This window comes from Salmo salar, chromosome ssa12, assembly GCF_905237065.1.
Source record: "Salmo salar chromosome ssa12, Ssal_v3.1, whole genome shotgun sequence".
NCBI lineage: Eukaryota > Metazoa > Chordata > Actinopteri > Salmoniformes > Salmonidae > Salmo > Salmo salar.
In genome coordinates this window covers 100702119-100721407 of record NC_059453.1, presented here as the reverse complement: position 1 = coordinate 100721407, position 19289 = coordinate 100702119, and positions in this window count along the sequence as shown.

Genomic DNA, 19289 nt, shown 5'->3' with positions numbered 1-19289 from the left:
TTTACAGGCCTCATCACAGTCAGATTAAAGGTGTTTACAGGCCTCATCACAGTCAGATTAAAGGTGTTTACAGGCCTCATCACACACAGTCAGATTAAAGGTGTTTACAGGCCTCATCACATTCAGATTAAAGGTGTTTACAGGCCTCATCACACAGTCAGATTAAAGGTGTTTACAGGCCTCATCACACAGTCAGATTAAAGGTGTTTACAGGCCTCATCACAGTCAGATTAAAGGTGTTTACAGGCCTCATCACAGTCAGATTAAAGGTGTTTACAGGCCTCATCACAGTCAGATTAAAGGTGTTTACAGGCCTCATCACAGTCAGATTAAAGGTGTTTACAGGCCTCATCACAGTCAGATTAAAGGTGTTTACAGGCCTCATCACAGTCAGATTAAAGGTGTTTACAGGCCTCATCACACAGTCAGATTAAAGGTGTTTACAGGCCTCATCACAGTCAGATTAAAGGTGTTTACAGGCCTCATCACAGTCAGATTAAAGGTGTTTACAGCCCTCATCACACATATCAGATTAAAGGTGTTTACAGGCCTCATCACACATTCAGATTAAAGGTGTTTACAGGCCTCATCACAGTCAGATTAAAGGTGTTTACAGGCCTCATCACAGTCAGATTAAAGGTGTTTACAGGCCTCATCACAGTCAGATTAAAGGTGTTTGCATCCTAAAACCTTGGTTCCTCTACAGTGTGAAACTGTTATTGTAATGGTATGGGTTATAGCTAAATAGAAAATACTTTTATCCGTAGCTTATTTTCAATGTGCTACCACAATTAACATAAATGCCAAGTAACAAACATGTGACTGTATAATAAGTAGCCATGTTCTCAACCACCCTCATGTACACAACAATATGAATGAACCCATTCATCACAGTTCTCTATCTTTTAGGCCTGTCGAAGTCACCAGTAGTTTACATTCTTCTTACTGAACCACGACTTTTGTTTTGAAGGTGTTCAGAACAAGGTTAAGGGTAGAGAAAGCTTGTTGGACACTGAGAAAGCTTTGCTGTAGGTAAACAGTGTTAATGTTAAAAAAACATTTAGCAGACTGTTAGTGGCTGTAATTCCTAAACCAATCTGGAGCCAGCAAGGTTAAACCATGATTACGCAATATATTTTGTATAATTATTTTTTAGATTTGTATAGAAAACACTCTAAAGTTTAAAATAATTAAATGTTAAAATATATATTTTTTTTTTATGAAATAAAAAAAATAAAGAAAAACCCTGGAATGGGTAGGTGTGACCAAACCTTTGACGGGTACTATATATATACATACATACATACATACATACATACATACATACATACAAACACACACACATATATACCAATTGTCCAAAAAAGGATATATTCAAATATATATATTTTCAGAACTTTCTTTGTTTTGGACAATTGCAGTGTTTCCATTTTAAAATGTTTATTTTTTTATTTTTTAGGATGAATAAATTCATATTTGATTATACCTGCAAATATGAACTTCTCAACTTCTCATCTATACTGATAAATGTGTGTGGGCATGCGGTGCTGCCGCGTGTGTGTGTGCGTGTGTATGTGTGTGTGTGTGTGTGTGTGTGTGTGTGTGTGTGTGTGTGTGTGTGTGTGTGTGTGTGTGTGTGCGTGTGTTTATGGGTGTATGTGTGTGTGTGTGTGTGTGTGTGTGTGTGTATGTGTGTGTGTGTGTGTGTGTGTGTGTGTGTGTGTGTGTATGGTGTATGTGTGTGTGTGTGTGTGCGTGCGTGTGCGTGTGTGTGTGTGTATGGGTGTATGTGTGTGTATGGGTGTATGTGTGTGTATGGGTGTATGTGTGTGTGTGTAGTGAGTAATGAACCCAGGCCACTGAAGGTTCAACACGCTCTCCTTGATGGGTGGGCTCCCCCTCTGCTGTCAGGCCTCTCCTTGATGGGTGGGCTCCCCCTCTGCTGTCAGGCCTCTCCTTGATGGGTGGGCTCCCCCTCTGCTGTCAGGCCTCTCCTTGATGGGTGGGCTCCCCCTCTGCTGTCAGGCCTCTCCTTGATGGGTGGGCTCCCCCTCTGCTGTCAGGCCTCTCCTTGATGGGTGGGCTCCCCCTCTGCTGTCAGGCCTCTCCTTGATGGGTGGGCTCCCCCTCTGCTGTCACGACAGACCTCTCCTTGATGGGTGGGCTCCCCCTCTGCTGTCAGGCCTCTCCTTGATGGGTGGGCTCCCCCTCTGCTGTCAGGCCTCTCCTTGATGGGTGGGCTCGCCCTGTGCTCGCTGTCACGACGGCCTCTCCTCCTTGATGGGTGGGCTCCCCCTGTGCTGTCACGACAGGCCTCTCCTCCTTGATGGGTGGGCTCGCCCTCTGCTGTCACGACAGGCCTCTCCTTGATGGGTGGGCTCCCCCTCTGCTGTCACGACAGACCTCTCCTTGATGGGTGGGCTCCCCCTCTGCTGTCACGACAGGCCTCTCCTTGATGGGTGGGCTCGCCCTCTGCTGTCACGACAGGCCTCTCCTTGATGGGTGGGCTCCCCCTCTGCTGTCACGACAGGCCTCTCCTTGATGGGTGGGCTCCCCCTCTGCTGTCAGGCCTCTCCTTGATGGGTGGGCTCCCCCTCTGCTGTCACGACAGACCTCTCCCCTTGATGGGTGGGCTCCCCCTCTGCTGTCAGGCCTCTCCTTGATGGGTGGGCTCCCCCTCTGCTGTCAGGCCTCTCCTTGATGGGTGGGCTCCCCCTCTGCTGTCAGGCCTCTCCTTGATGGGTGGGCTCCCCCTCTGCTGTCACGACAGACCTCTCCTTGATGGGTGGGCTCGCCCTGTGCTGTCTGCTGTCACGACAGGCCTCTCCTCCTTGATGGGTGGGCTCCCCCTCTGCTGTCACGACAGGCCTCTCCTTGATGGGTGGGCTCCCCCTCTGCTGTCACGACAGGCCTCTCCTTGATGGGTGGGCTCCCCCTCTGCTGTCACGACAGGCCTCTCCTTGATGGGTGGGCTCCCCCTCTGCTGTCAGGACAGGCCTCTCCTCCTTGAGGAGTGGGCTCGCCCTCTGCTGTCACGACAGACCTCTCCTTGATGGGTGGGCTCGCCCTGTGCTGTCTGCTGTCACGGCAGGCCTCTCCTTGATGGGTGGGCTCCCCCTCTGCTGTCAGGCCTCTCCTTGATGGGTGGGCTCCCCCTCTGCTGTCAGGCCTCTCCTTGATGGGTGGGCTCCCCCTCTGCTGTCTGCTGTCACGACAGGCCTCTTCTCCTTGATGGGTGGGCTCCCCCTCTGCTGTCACGACAGGCCTCTCCTTGATGGGTGGGCTCGCCCTGTGCTGTCACGACAGGCCTCTTCTCTTGATGGGTGGGCTCCCCTCTGCTGTCACGACAGGCCTCTCCTTGATGGGTGGGCTCCCCCTCTGCTGTCACGACAGGCCTCTCCTTGATGGGTGGGCTCGCCCTCTGCTGTCACGACAGGCCTCTCCTTGATGGGTGGGCTCCCCCTCTGCTGTCACGACAGGCCTCTCCTCCTTGATGGGTGGGCTCCCCCTCTGCTGTCAGGCCTCTCCTTGATGGGTGGGCTCCCCCTCTGCTGTCTGCTGTCAACGGCCTCTTCCCTTGATGGGTGGGCTCCCCTTCTGCTGTCAGGCCTCTCCTTGATGGGTGGGCTCGCCCTCTCGCTGTCACCAGGCCTCTTCTCCTTGATGGGTGGGCTCGCCCTGTGCTGTCAGGCCTCTCCTTGATGGGTGGGCTCCCCCTCTGCTGTCACGACAGGCCTCTCCTCCTTGATGGGTGGGCTCGCCCTGTGCTGTCTGCTGTCACGACAGGCCTCTTCTCCTTGATGGGTGGGCTCGCCCTCTGCTGTCTGCTGTCACGACAGGCCTCTCCTTGATGGGTGGGCTCGCCCTGTGCTGTCACGACAGGCCTCGCCTTGATGGGTGGGCTCGCCCTCTGCTGTGCTGTCACGACAGGCCTCTCCTCCTTGATGGGTGGGCTCGCCCTCTGCTGTCTGCTGTCACGACAGGCCTCGCCTCCTTGATGGGTGGGCTCGCCCTCTGCTGTCTGCTGTCACGACAGGCCTCTCCTTGATGGGTGTGAGAAATGAAGGATGAAGTTTCCTCCAACACCATGACTGCTGATCCAGAAACTAACCTGTAGTTTAATCCATCACCATGACTACTGATCCAGAAACGAACCTGTAGTTTAATCCAACACCATGACTGCTGATCCAGAAACTAACCTGTAGTTTAATCCAACACCATGACTACTGATCCAGAAACTAACCTGTAGTTTAATCCATCACCATGACTACTGATCCTCTCTGCAGGAATAAAAGACTGAGTCACAATGTTTTCATCACAAACAGAAACAGGCAGCTAAAAAGTGAAGTGACTGAATATGGGCCATTCTAACCCTCTAAATCACTCCTTAGCTGAATCAGGCTTATTAACACTGACAGCCTTGAACCTGCAGAATGGAGGGGATACAAGTTAGTGGAGGCCAGAGCAACGATATCGAAACATTCCTTCAGCAACAGTAATGAACACACACACACACACACACACACACACACACACACACACACACACACACACACACACACACACACACACACACACACACACACACACACACACACACACACACAGACTGCCACACAGAGACAAAGCTAACCTGACATTCCTGTGTAATTAAGCCATCTCTCTTCCAGCACGTTTCTCTAGACCAAAGGGGACCAGCCAGGAACACCGGGAAGGGGGGGAATGGACAACAGAGCACTGCTATAGGCCGTGTCCCAACTGGAAACCTAGTTAATGGGCCAGGGCCCCATAGTGCACTATATATGGTTCATAGGGCTCTGATCAACAGTAGTGCACTATATAAGGAATAGGATGCCATTTGGGACATGGCAATAGAGGCCTGCTGCTTGGCCACTCACATCTGTAATCGCTATTCAACACACAATGACCATGAAGGCCGTTTAAGTCTAACACTCAGCAGACACGGTGTTCAGAGCAGTGATGGTTAAATCGTGATCCCACTTGCCCTTTCAAGGGAACAGAGAAGACAAATGGACACACATATAATAGTAGTGGAGGAAACAAACTACCTGACTGAAATAAATCATTGTCTGTCGTATTAAATCATGAAAACTGTCTTAAGGTAATGAGGAGGATGCATTTAAATGGGGTTCTTTTACCCTAACAATTCAAGGTGACCTTATAAAAGTATGAAATTAAATTAGATGAGTATTATACTGCAATAACGGTAGGTCTTCAAAGAAGCACACCGCAGGGGAAAAATATGGTGCATTATGGCGCGGACGGAGATGGCAGCATCGTGACTAGCTCTTAGGAAACTTTGCAGTATTTCGTTTTTTTATGTATTCTTTTTTTTTTTTTTACATTATTAGCTCAGGAAATGTTTTTGTGTCATTACATACAGCCGGAAAGAACTATTGGATATCAGAGCGGCGGTAACTCACCAGAACTACCAGCATTGGTAGTGGAAAGTGGAAAATCAGAGCGCCAAATTTAAAACAGCTAGAATCTCATAATTCCATTTTCTCAAACAATCAACTATTTTACACCATTTTAAAGATAAACTTCTCGTTAATCTAACCACATTGTCCGATTTCAAAAAAGGCTTTACGGCGAAAGCATAAAAGTAGATTATGTTAGGACATAAACTTCCCAAGAAACACCACACAGCCATTTTCCAAGCAACTAGATGCATCACATAAACCCAAAACACAGATAAATGAAGCACTAACCTCTGACGATCTTCATCAGATGACACTCCTAGGACATTATGTTACACAATACATGTATGTTTTGCTCGATAAAGTTCATATTTATTCCAAAAACAGCATTTTACATTGGCGCGTAATGTTGAGAAATGTTTCCCCTCCAAACCTTCCGGTGAATGAGCACACATAGTACGTAAATTCACATCGTAAACATTGATCAATATAGAAGTGTTATGCACAGAATTATAGATACACTTCTCCTAAATGTAATCGCTTTGTCAGATTTCAAAAAAGGTTCACGGCGAAAACACAATTTGCAATAATCTGAGTACAGCCCAGATGACACTAACAACTAGCAAACAGAAACCTGCCATCTTGGAGTCAATAAAACTAAGAAATTACATTATAAATATTCACTTACCTTTGATTATCTTCATCAGAATGCACTCACAGGAATCCCAGCTCCACAATAAATGTTTGATAAAGTTCATATTTATTTCCAAATAATCCATTTTGTTCGCGCGTTAGGTTCACTATCCAAATCCACTACGCGAGTGCTTACTTAGTCCAGACGAAAAGTCAAAAAAGTTACACTACAGTTTGTAGAAACGATGTATAGAATCAATCTTTAGGTTGTTTTTCTCATATACCTTGAATAAAATTCCAACCGGACCTATCCGTTCTCTTTAGGAGTAAATATGAACTCAGCTCGCTCCCAAGTCTCTGCGCGTGACTTGGGCCCATGCCTTATAATGGGACACCAGTTTACCACAGCTGGTAGTCCCTTCAAATTCACCATAGAATCTTCAAACACCATTCTAAAGACTGCTGACATCTAGTGGAAGCTTTAGGAAGTGCACAATGAACCCTAAGTCTCTGTATACAGTCAAGGCAATCACTTGAAAGGACTACAAGCACCAGACTTCCCTCTTCCTGCTTGGACTTCTTCTCAGGTTTTCGCCTGCCATTCGAGTTCTGTTATACTCACAGACACCATTCAAACAGTTTTAGAAACTCCAGAGTGTTTTCTATCCAAATCTACTAATAATATGCATATCCTAGTTTCTGGGCCAGAGTAGTAACCTGTTTAAATTGGGTACATTTTTAATCCGGCCGTGAAAATACTGCCCCCTAGCCCTAAGAGGTTTTAAACAGCCATCACTAGCACATTACAGGTTTCTGCCTATAGGCATAGACAAGAAATCACTGGCCACTTTAAGGAATGGAACATTAGTCACTATAATTGTTTACATGTCTGGTATTACTCATCTCATATGTAAATTCATATACTGTATTCTATTCTACGGTATCTTAGTCACTTAATAAAGATTACATATCAAGATTTACTCATCTCATATGTATATACTGTTTTCCATACCATTCTACGGTACCTCATTCACTTAATAATGTTTATATATCTTGCATTACTCATCTCATATGTACACTACCGTTCAAACGTTTGGGGTCACTTAGAATTGTCCTTGTTTTTGAAAGAAAAGCACATTTTGTGTCCATTAAAGTAACATAAAATTGATCAGAAATACAGTGTAGACATTGTTAATGTTGTAAATGACTACTGTAGCTGGAAACGGCTGATTTTTAATGGAATATCTACACAGGCGTACAGAGGCCCATTATCAGCAACCACCACTCCTGTGTTCCAATGGCACGTTGTGTTAGCTAATCCAAGTTCATCATTTTAAAAGGATAATTGATCATTAGAAAACCCTTTTGCAATTATGTTAGCACAGCTGAAAACTGGTGCTCTGATTAAAGAAAGCCCAGACCTCAATCCTATAGAAAATTATTTGTGGGCAGAACTGAAAAAGCGTGTGCGAGCAAGGAGGCCTACAAACCTGACTCAGTTACACCAGCTCTGTCAGAGGGAATGGGCCAAAATTCACCCAACCTATTGTGGGAAGCTTGTGGAAGGCTACCTGAAACGTTTGACCCAAGTTAAACAATTTAAAGACAACGCTACCAAATACTAATTGAGTGTATGTAAACTTCTGACCCACTGGGAATGTGATGAAAGAAATAAAAGCTGAAATAAATCATTCTCTCTACTATTATTCTGACATTTCACAACCTTAAAATAAAGTAGTGATCCTAACTGACCTAAAAACAGGGAATTTTTACTAGGATTAAATGTCAGGAATTGTGAAAAACTGAGTTTAAATGTATTTTGCTAAGGTGTATGTAAACTTCCGACTTCATCTGCATATATAGAAGCACACCGCAGGGGAAAGATAGATGTAGAAGCACACCACAGTATAAATAACAGAATACATTACTACATTACTACAGTATGTTCTATAGAGGTGATCCATCCCAACATTACTACATTCCTACAGTATGTTCTATAGAGGTGGACCATCCCAACATTACTACATTACTAAATTACTACAGTATGTTCTATAGAGGTGGACCATCCCAACATTACTACATTACTACATTACTACAGTATGTTCTATAGAGGTGGACCATCCCAACATTACTACATTACTACAGTATGTTCTATAGAGGTGGACCATCCCAACATTACTACATTACTACAGTATGTTCTATAGAGGTGGACCATCCCAACATTACTACATTACTACAGTATGTTCTATAGAGGTGGACCATCCCAACATTACTACATTACTACATTACTACAGTATGTTCTATAGAGGTGATCCATCCCAACATTACTACATTACTACAGTATGTTCTATAGAGGTGATCCATCCCAACATTACTACATTACTACATTACTACAGTATGTTCTATAGAGGTGAACCATCCCAACATTACTACATTACTACAGTATGTTCTATAGAGGTGGACCATCCCAACAGGATACATTACTACATTACTACAGTATGTTCTATAGAGGTGGACCATCCCAACATTACTACATTACTACAGTATGTTCTATAGAGGTGGACCATCCCAACATTACTACATTACTACAGTATGTTCTATAGAGGTGGACCATCCCAACATTACTACATTACTACATTACTACAGTATGTTCTATAGAGGTGGACCATCCCAACATTACTAAATTACTACATTACTACAGTATGTTCTATAGAGGTGAACCATCCCAACATTACTACATTACTACAGTATGTTCTATAGAGGTGAACCATCCCAACATTACTACATTACTACAGTATGTTCTATAGAGGTGGACCATCCCAACATTACTACATTACTACAGTATGTTCTATAGAGGTGGACCATCCCAACATTACTACATTACTACAGTATGTTCTATAGAGGTGGACCATCCCAACATTACTACATTATGTTCTATAGAGGTGGACCATCCCAACATTACTACATTACTACATTATGTTCTATAGAGGTGGACCATCCCAGAATTACTACATTACTACAGTATGTTCTATAGAGGTGAACCATCCCAACAGGATACATTACTACATTACTACAGTATGTTCTATAGAGGTGATCCATCCCAACATTACTACATTACTACAGTATGTTCTATAGAGGTGATCCATCCCAACATTACTACATTACTACATTACTACAGTATGTTCTATAGAGGTGAACCATCCCAACATTACTACATTACTACAGTATGTTCTATAGAGGTGATCCATCCCAACATTACTACATTACTACAGTATGTTCTATAGAGGTGGACCATCCCAACATTACTACATTACTACAGTATGTTCTATAGAGGTGGACCATCCCAACATTACTACATTACTACATTACTACAGTATGTTCTATAGAGGTGATCCATCCCAACAGGATACATTACTACATTACTACAGTATGTTCTATAGAGGTGGACCATCCCAACATTACTACATTACTACAGTATGTTCTATAGAGATGAACCATCCCAACATTACTACATTACTACATTACTACAGTATGTTCTATAGAGGTGGACCATCCCAACATTACTACATTACTACAGTATGTTCTATAGAGGTGGACCATCCCAACATTACTACATTACTACAGTATGTTCTATAGAGGTGAACCATCCCAACATTACTACATTACTACAGTATGTTCTATAGAGGTGGACCATCCCAACATTACTACATTACTACAGTATGTTCTATAGAGGTGGACCGTCCCAACATTACTACATTACTACAGTATGTTCTATAGAGGTGGACCATCCCAACATTACTACATTACTACAGTATGTTCTATAGAGGTGGACCATCTCAACATTACTACATTACTACATTACTACAGTATGTTCTATAGAGGTGAACCATCCCAACATTACTACATTACTACAGTATGTTCTATAGAGGTGGACCATCCCAACATTACTACATTACTACATTACTACAGTATGTTCTATAGAGGTGATCCATCCCAACATTACTACATTACTACATTACTACAGTATGTTCTATAGAGGTGAACCATCCCAACATTACTACATTACTACAGTATGTTCTATAGAGGTGGACCATCCCAACATTACTACATTACTACAGTATGTTCTATAGAGGTGGACCATGCCAGAATTACTACATTACTACAGTATGTTCTATAGAGGTGAACCATCCCAACAGGATACATTACTACATTACTACAGTATGTTCTATAGAGGTGATCCATCCCAACATTACTACAGTATGTTCTATAGAGGTGATCCATCCCAACATTACTACATTACTACAGTATGTTCTATAGAGGTGATCCATCCCAACATTACTACATTACTACAGTATGTTCTATAGAGGTGGACCATCCCAACATTACTACATTACTACAATACTACAGTATGTTCTATAGAGGTGATCCATCCCAACATTACTACATTACTACATTACTACAGTATGTTCTATAGAGGTGGACCATCCCAACATTACTACATTACTACATTACTACAGTATGTTCTATAGAGGTGGACCATCCCAACATTACTACATTACTACAGTATGTTCTATAGAGGTGGACCATCCCAACATTACTACATTACTACATTACTACAGTATGTTCTATAGAGGTGGACCATCCCAACATTACTACATTACTACAGTATGTTCTATAGAGGTGGACCATCCCAACATTACTACATTACTACAGTATGTTCTATAGAGGTGGACCATCCCAACATTACTACATTACTACAGTATGTTCTATAGAGGTGGACCATCCCAACATTACTACATTACTACAGTATGTTCTATAGAGGTGGACCATCCCAACATTACTACATTACTACATTACTACTGTATGTTCTATAGAGGTGGACCATCCCAACATTACTACATTACTACAGTATGTTCTATAGAGGTGGACCATCCCAACATTACTACATTACTACATTACTACAGTATGTTCTATAGAGGTGGACCATCCCAACAGGATACATTACTACAGTATGTTCTATAGAGGTGATCCATCCCAACATTACTACATTACTACAGTATGTTCTATAGAGGTGAACCATCCCAACATTACTACATTACTACAGTATGTTCCATAGAGGTGGACCATCCCAACATTACTACATTACTACAGTATGTTCTATAGAGGTGGACCATCCCAACAGGATACATTACTACATTACTACAGTATGTTCTATAGAGGTGGACCATCCCAACATTACTACATTACTACAGTATGTTCTATAGAGGTGGACCATCCCAACATTACTACATTACTACATTACTACAGTATGTTCTATAGAGGTGGACCATCCCAACAGGATACATTACTACATTACTACAGTATGTTCTATAGAGGTGGACCATCCCAACATTACTACATTACTACATTACTACAGTATGTTCTATAGAGGTGGACCATCCCAACATTACTACATTACTACAGTATGTTCTATAGAGGTGGACCATCCCAACATTACTACATTACTACAGTATGTTCTATAGAGGTGGACCATCCCAACATTACTACATTACTACAGTATGTTCTATAGAGGTGAACCATCCCAACAGGATACATTACTACATTACTACAGTATGTTCTATAGAGGTGAACCATCCCAACATTACTACATTACTACAGTATGTTCTATAGAGGTGGACCATCCCAACATTACTACATTACTACATTACTACAGTATGTTCTATAGAGGTGGACCATCCCAACATTACTACATTACTACAGTATGTTCTATAGAGGTGAACCATCCCAACATTACTACATTACTACATTACTACAGTATGTTCTATAGAGGTGGACCATCCCAACATTACTACATTACTACATTACTACAGTATGTTCTATAGAGGTGGACCATCCCAACATTACTACATTACTACATTACTACAGTATGTTCTATAGAGGTGGACCATCCCAACATTACTACATTACTACAGTATGTTCTATAGAGGTGGACCATCCCAACATTACTACATTACTACATTACTACAGTATGTTCTATAGAGGTGGACCATCCCAACATTACTACATTACTACATTATGTTCTATAGAGGTGGACCATCCCAACATTACTACATTACTACATTACTACAGTATGTTCTATAGAGGTGGACCATCCCAACAGGATACATTACTACATTACTACAGTATGTTCTATAGAGGTGATCCATCCCAACATTACTACATTACTACAGTATGTTCTATAGAGGTGAACCATCCCAACATTACTACATTACTACAGTATGTTCCATAGAGGTGGACCATCCCAACATTACTACATTACTACAGTATGTTCTATAGAGGTGGACCATCCCAACAGGATACATTACTACATTACTACAGTATGTTCTATAGAGGTGGACCATCCCAACATTACTACATTACTACAGTATGTTCTATAGAGGTGAACCATCCCAACATTACTACATTACTACAGTATGTTCTATAGAGGTGGACCATCCCAACAGGATACATTACTACATTACTACAGTATGTTCTATAGAGGTGGACCATCCCAACATTACTACATTACTACAGTATGTTCTATAGAGGTGGACCATCCCAACATTACTACATTACTACAGTATGTTCTATAGAGGTGGACCATCCCAACATTACTACATTACTACATTGTATGTTCTATAGAGGTGAACCATCCCAACAGGATACATTACTACATTACTACAGTATGTTCTATAGAGGTGAACCATCCCAACATTACTACATTCCTACAGTATGTTCTATAGAGGTGGACCATCCCAACATTACTAAATTACTACATTACTACAGTATGTTCTATAGAGGTGGACCATCCCAACATTACTACATTACTACAGTATGTTCTATAGAGGTGGACCATCCCAACATTACTACATTACTACATTACTACAGTATGTTCTATAGAGGTGGACCATCCCAACATTACTACATTACTACATTACTACAGTATGTTCTATAGAGGTGGTCCATCCCAACATTACTACATTACTACATAGACAAAATACTGGTTTAGACAATATTGTATTGCAAAAGTCAACAAGGATAAAAGTTGTATTCATTTGACAACAGTGTATACATTTAATAGGTTGGACATAGAAAACACACAAGACCGTATTCATGTAGAAATAAAACCTGAAAGATTTCCGCTGAAAGACAGTTTGATCTGAGTGTCGTATTGTGGATACATCATTTACATCTGACTAAAATACTGTTATCAAACAGCACATGAACAAACCTTACGTAAAAATTAACATAATCATTCTGACGTTTTCTAGAAAAATAAAATCGATGGCATGATGGTTATTGGACGTAGCTTCTTAATAATAACAATAATAATAACAATAATACATGTAACATCTTGACTGATGCGGACAGAGTGAGATGTTAGAAACCATATGAAAACAATAATATGAAAAAACACAAACAAAAACATTAGTTTAACAATACAAAATGTAGTGACCAGACAGTGCCTGAAAACTTACTGACGTCATAAACAACATGGTGGAACTAACTCGCTAAGTAGGCGGAGGGGGGGGGATTTCATTCACAGGCTGATAAAATATCCCCAAAACAAAACTCTTAAGAATTGTACAAGTATAAAAACATTAATAAATTACATCACAAACATTGAGAACACACGTCACAAGGTGCTAATCAAATAATCTGGAACCGGCTGGAACCGGCTGGAACCGGCTGGAACCGGCTGGAACCGTCTGGAACCGGCTGGAACCGGCTGGAACCGGCTGGAACCGTCTGGAACCGGCTGGAACCGGCTGGAACCGGTACTAGAACATAAACAAGAGGCTGGCCTTTGAAATGATAGATTAGTTTTTGTTATCTTATTTTAATATTTTTTTAATCAAAGCTTTCTCTCTTGTTTTTTGAACAAAATCACAGTTAAGATGTGTGGAGTAATGTCATGTAAGGACTTATGACATGTTGTTGTTCTTCAGTTGTTTCCCAGGCAACACCTCATAACAAATAAACAATTTTAACAAACATTCAACTAGCATGTGTCCAATCAAATAAAAAAAAGGAACGACTAATATCTATATATTCATATATATATTTGTCTAAAATAATTAGCAAAAAAACTAGTAAAAATGTATAATAATGAAGTATTAAGGGAGAGAAAAAAAAAGAATACAAAAAGTATTCCTGTAAAAGGCTATGTACAAGCTACATTCTACATACTGTACTGTGAATAATAATCCATAGAAATGAGGCGTATTTCAGAGGTGTAGGGTATGATGCTGCTTTAAACACAACAGAGGAGTGAAAGTATCCCCCATATCGCCACAGTGAAAGAGATGGATGAGGCCTATCATTATAATCCCCATAACAATACACGGGATTTCTATCATTATCATTGGGTCTCCAGGTCCCAGAATTAGTGTTTAATAAATAACAATCCTCCTTCAGTGAGAGAGAGAGAGAGAGAGAGAGAGAGAGAGAGAGAGAGAGAGAGAGAGTACTATGGGCCCTGGTCAAAAGTAGTCCACTACATAAGGAATAGAGTGCCATTTGGAATACAGTTAAGAGTGTTAATTAACTGTGAATACAGTAATTGTTAGATTAGGGATTATTAATGTGTAAACACCAAAAATAATCCTTATTAAATAATGCATAATAATAATAATAATAATAGCACACCCTATTATTTGAAGGCTTATTCAGTGTGACTGCCAGCTGTGGTAAAATATTTAGAGCAAGACAGGTGGTGTTCTGTTTCTAACATTCATCTCGTCTATTATCCGTCGTCTAACGTCAGATCACGGCTGTCTGCACTGATCTGTCTGATAACACGCAAACCCTAGTGGGATTGATCAACAAAAAGTAGTTGGGCTACAATACACTGTCATGAGATTAGGAAATGTTACCAAGGTGACATCATTTACTGAACCCCGATTCATCCTCAAAAGACTGCGAGATAATACTACCAAAAAAAAAAAAAACATAAATCCGTAGCTAATTTTGACATGAGCAAGTCATAACTACCTAATTCTATACAGTACCAGTCAAACGTTTGGACAAACCTACTCATTCAAGGGTTTTACTTTATTTTTCACTATTTTCTACATTGTAGAATAATAGTGAAAACATCAAAACTATGAAATAACACATATGGAATCATGTAGTAACCAAAAAAGTGTTTAACAAAATCAAAATATATTTATATTTGAGATTCTTCAAAGTAGCCACCCTTTGCCTTGATGACAGCTTTGCACAATCTTGGCATTCTCTCAACCAGCTTCATGAGGAATGCTTTTCCAACAGTCTTGAAGGAGTTCCCACATATGCTGAGCAATTGCTGGCTGCTTTTCCTTCACTCTGCGGTCCACCTCATCCAAAACCATCTCAATTGGGTTGAGGTCTGGTGATTGTGGAGGCCAGGTCATCTGATGCAGCAGTCCATCACTCTCCTTCTTGGTGAAATAGCCCTTACACAGCCTGGAGGTGTGTTGGGTCACTGTCCTGTTGAAAAACAAATGATAGTCCCACTAAGCGCAAACCAGATGGGATGGCGTATCACTGCAGAATGCTGTGGAAGCCTTGCTGGTTAAGTTTGCCTTGAATTCTAAATAAATCACAGTGTCACCAGCAAAGCACCCCCACACCATCACACCTCCTCCTCCATGCTTCACGTTGGCAACAACACATGCGGAGATCATCTGTTCACCTACTCTGAGTCTCACAGACACTAATGTTGGAACCAAAAATCTCAAATTTGCACTCATCAGACCAAAGGACAGATTTCCATCGGTCTAATGTCCACTGCTCGTGTTTCTTTGCCCAAGCAAGTCTTCTTCTTATTGGTGTCCTTTAGTAGTGGTGTCTTTGCAGCAATTCGACCATGAAGGGCCGATTCACGCAGTCTCCTCTGAACAGTTGATGTTGAGATGTGTCTGTTACTTGAACGATGTGAAACATTTATTTGGGGTGCAATTTCTGAGGCTGGTAACTCTAACTTATCCTCTGCAGCAGAGGTAACTCTGGGTCTTCCTTTCCTGTGGCGGTCCTCATGAGAGCCAGTTTCATCATAGTGCTTGATGGTTTTTGTAACTGCACTTGAAGAAACTTTAATTGACTGACCTTCATATCATGAAGTAATGATCGACTGTCATTTCTCTTTGCTTATTTGAGCTGTTCTTGCCATAATATGGACTTGGTCTTTTACCAAATAGGGCTATCTTCTACCCCTACCTTGTCACAACACAACTGATTGGCTCGAACACATTAAGAAGGAAAGAAATTTCACAAATTAACAAGGCACACCTGTTAATTGAAATGCATTCCAGGTGACTACCTCATGAAGCTGGTTGAGAGAATGCCAAGAATGTGCAAAGCTGTCATCAAGGCAAAGGGTGGCTACTTTGAAGAATATCAATTTAAAACTTTTTTGGTTACTACATGATTCCATGTGTTGTTTCATAGTTTTGATGTCTTTACTATTATTCTACAATGTAGAAAATAGTAAAAATAAAGAAAAACCCTGGAATGAGTAGGTGTGTCCAAACTTTTGACTGGTACTGTGTAGCTAAGGACTACTGTCGTTTTAGAATCCGTATCATTATATTTGAAATGTGCACGAAAATTAGCTAGCTAGCTTGACTGCTAGCTGAGCCAGTCTCCAATCAATCCATATGAATTTGAATTTATTAAATTGTTTAAATGTAACCTTTATTTAACTAGGCAAGTCAGTTAAGAACAAATTCTTATTTACAATGACGGCCTACCCCGGCCAAACACTAACGATGCTTAGCCAATTGTCCGTCGCCCTATGGGACTGCCATGATTAGTGTACCGAGTGCTCCAGCAGCTGACGGCTCTAGCTGCAACGTTATTGGCCAAATGTTAGAAGGTAGAGAGTCACCAGTGCCAGCTGTCATAGTCTGATACCTGCTGACTTCTGAGAACAGACCCATAACTTTATTGCGGTATAATTTCATCAGAAAGCTGGAAAACTAGCTACAATAATGGCAATCAAAAGTATCACAAAGCTGCTAAATAAGAACAAGTTTGCTCTGCTGCTCGAGCATGGTTTACTGTAGTAGTCCCTAGCCAGTCTGATGGTTTACTGTAGTAGTCCCTAGCCAGTCTGATGGTTTACTGTAGTAGTCCCTAGCCAGTCTGATGGTTTACTGTAGTAGTCCCTAGCCAGTCTGATGGTTTACTGTAGTAGTCCCTAGCCAGTCTGATGGTTTACTGTAGTAGTCCCTAGCCAGTCTGATGGTTTACTGTAGTAGTCCCTAGCCAGTCTGATGGTTTACTGTAGTAGTCCCTAGCCAGTCTGATGGTTTACTGTAGTAGTCCCTAGCCAGTCTGATGGTTTACTGTAGTAGTCCCTAGCCAGTCTGATGGTTTACTGTAGTAGTCCCTAGCCAGTCTGATGGTTTACTGTAGTAGTCCCTAGCCAGTCTGATGGTTTACTGTAGTAGTCCCTAGCCAGTCTGATGGTTTACTGTAGTAGTCCCTAGCCAGTCTGATGGTTTACTGTAGTAGTCCCTAGCCAGTCTGATGGTTTACTGTAGTAGTCCCTAGCCAGTCTGATGGTTTACTGTAGTAGTCCCTAGCCAGTCTGATGGTTTACTGTAGTAGTCCCTAGCCAGTCTGATGGTTTACTGTAGTAGTCCCTAGCCAGTCTGATGGTTTACTGTAGTAGTCCCTAGCCAGTCTGATGGTTTACTGTAGTAGTCCCTAGCCAGTCTGATGGTTTACTGTAGTAGTCCCTAGCCAGTCTGATGGTTTACTGTAGTAGTCCCTAGCCAGTCTGATGGTTTACTGTAGTAGTCCCTAGCCAGTCTGATGGTTTACTGTAGTAGTCCCTAGCCAGTCTGATGGTTTACTGTAGTAGTCCCTAGCCAGTCTGATGGTTTACTGTAGTAGTCCCTAGCCAGTCTGATGGTTTACTGTAGTAGTCCCTAGCCAGTCTGATGGTTTACTGTAGTAGTCCCTAGCCAGTCTGATGGTTTACTGTAGTAGTCCCTAGCCAGTCTGATGGTTTACTGTAGTAGTCCCTAGCCAGTCTGATGGTTTACTGTAGTAGTCCCTAGCCAGTCTGATGGTTTACTGTAGTAGTCCCTAGCCAGTCTGATGGTTTACTGTAGTAGTCCCTAGCCAGTCTGATGGTTTACTGTAGTAGTCCCTAGCCAGTCTGATGGTTTACTGTAGTAGTCCCTAGCCAGTCTGATGGTTTACTGTAGTAGTCCCTAGCCAGTCTGATGGTTTACTGTAGTAGTCCCTAGCCAGTCTGATGGTTTACTGTAGTAGTCCCTAGCCAGTCTGATGGTTTACTGTAGTAGTCCCTAGCCAGTCTGATGGTTTACTGTAGTAGTCCCTAGCCAGTCTGATGGTTTACTGTAGTAGTCCCTAGCCAGTCTGATGGTTTACTGTAGTAGTCCCTAGCCAGTCTGATGGTTTACTGTAGTAGTCCCTAGCCAGTCTGATGGTTTACTGTAGTAGTCCCTAGCCAGTCTGATGGTTTACTGTAGTAGTCCCTAGCCAGTCTGATGGTTTACTGTAGTAGTCCCTAGCCAGTCTGATGGTTTACTGTAGTAGTCCCTAGCCAGTCTGATGGTTTACTGTAGTAGTCCCTAGCCAGTCTGATGGTTTACTGTAGTAGTCCCTAGCCAGTCTGATGGTTTACTGTAGTAGTCCCTAGCCAGTCTGATGGTTTACTGTAGTAGTCCCTAGCCAGTCTGATGGTTTACTGTAGTAGTCCCTAGCCAGTCTGATGGTTTACTGTAGTAGTCCCTAGCCAGTCTGATGGTTTACTGTAGTAGTCCCTAGCCAGTCTGATGGTTTACTGTAGTAGTCCCTAGCCAGTCTGATGGTTTACTGTAGTAGTCCCTAGCCAGTCTGATGGTTTACTGTAGTAGTCCCTAGCCAGTCTGATGGTTTACTGTAGTAGTCCCTAGCCAGTCTGATGGTTTACTGTAGTAGTCCCTAGCCAGTCTGATGGTTTACTGTAGTAGTCCCTAGCCAGTCTGATGGTTTACTGTAGTAGTCCCTAGCCAGTCTGATGGTTTACTGTAGTAGTCCCTAGCCAGTCTGATGGTTTACTGTAGTAGTCCCTAGCCAGTCTGATGGTTTACTGTAGTAGTCCCTAGCCAGTCTGATGGTTTACTGTAGTAGTCCCTAGCCAGTCTGATGGTTTACTGTAGTAGTCCCTAGCCAGTC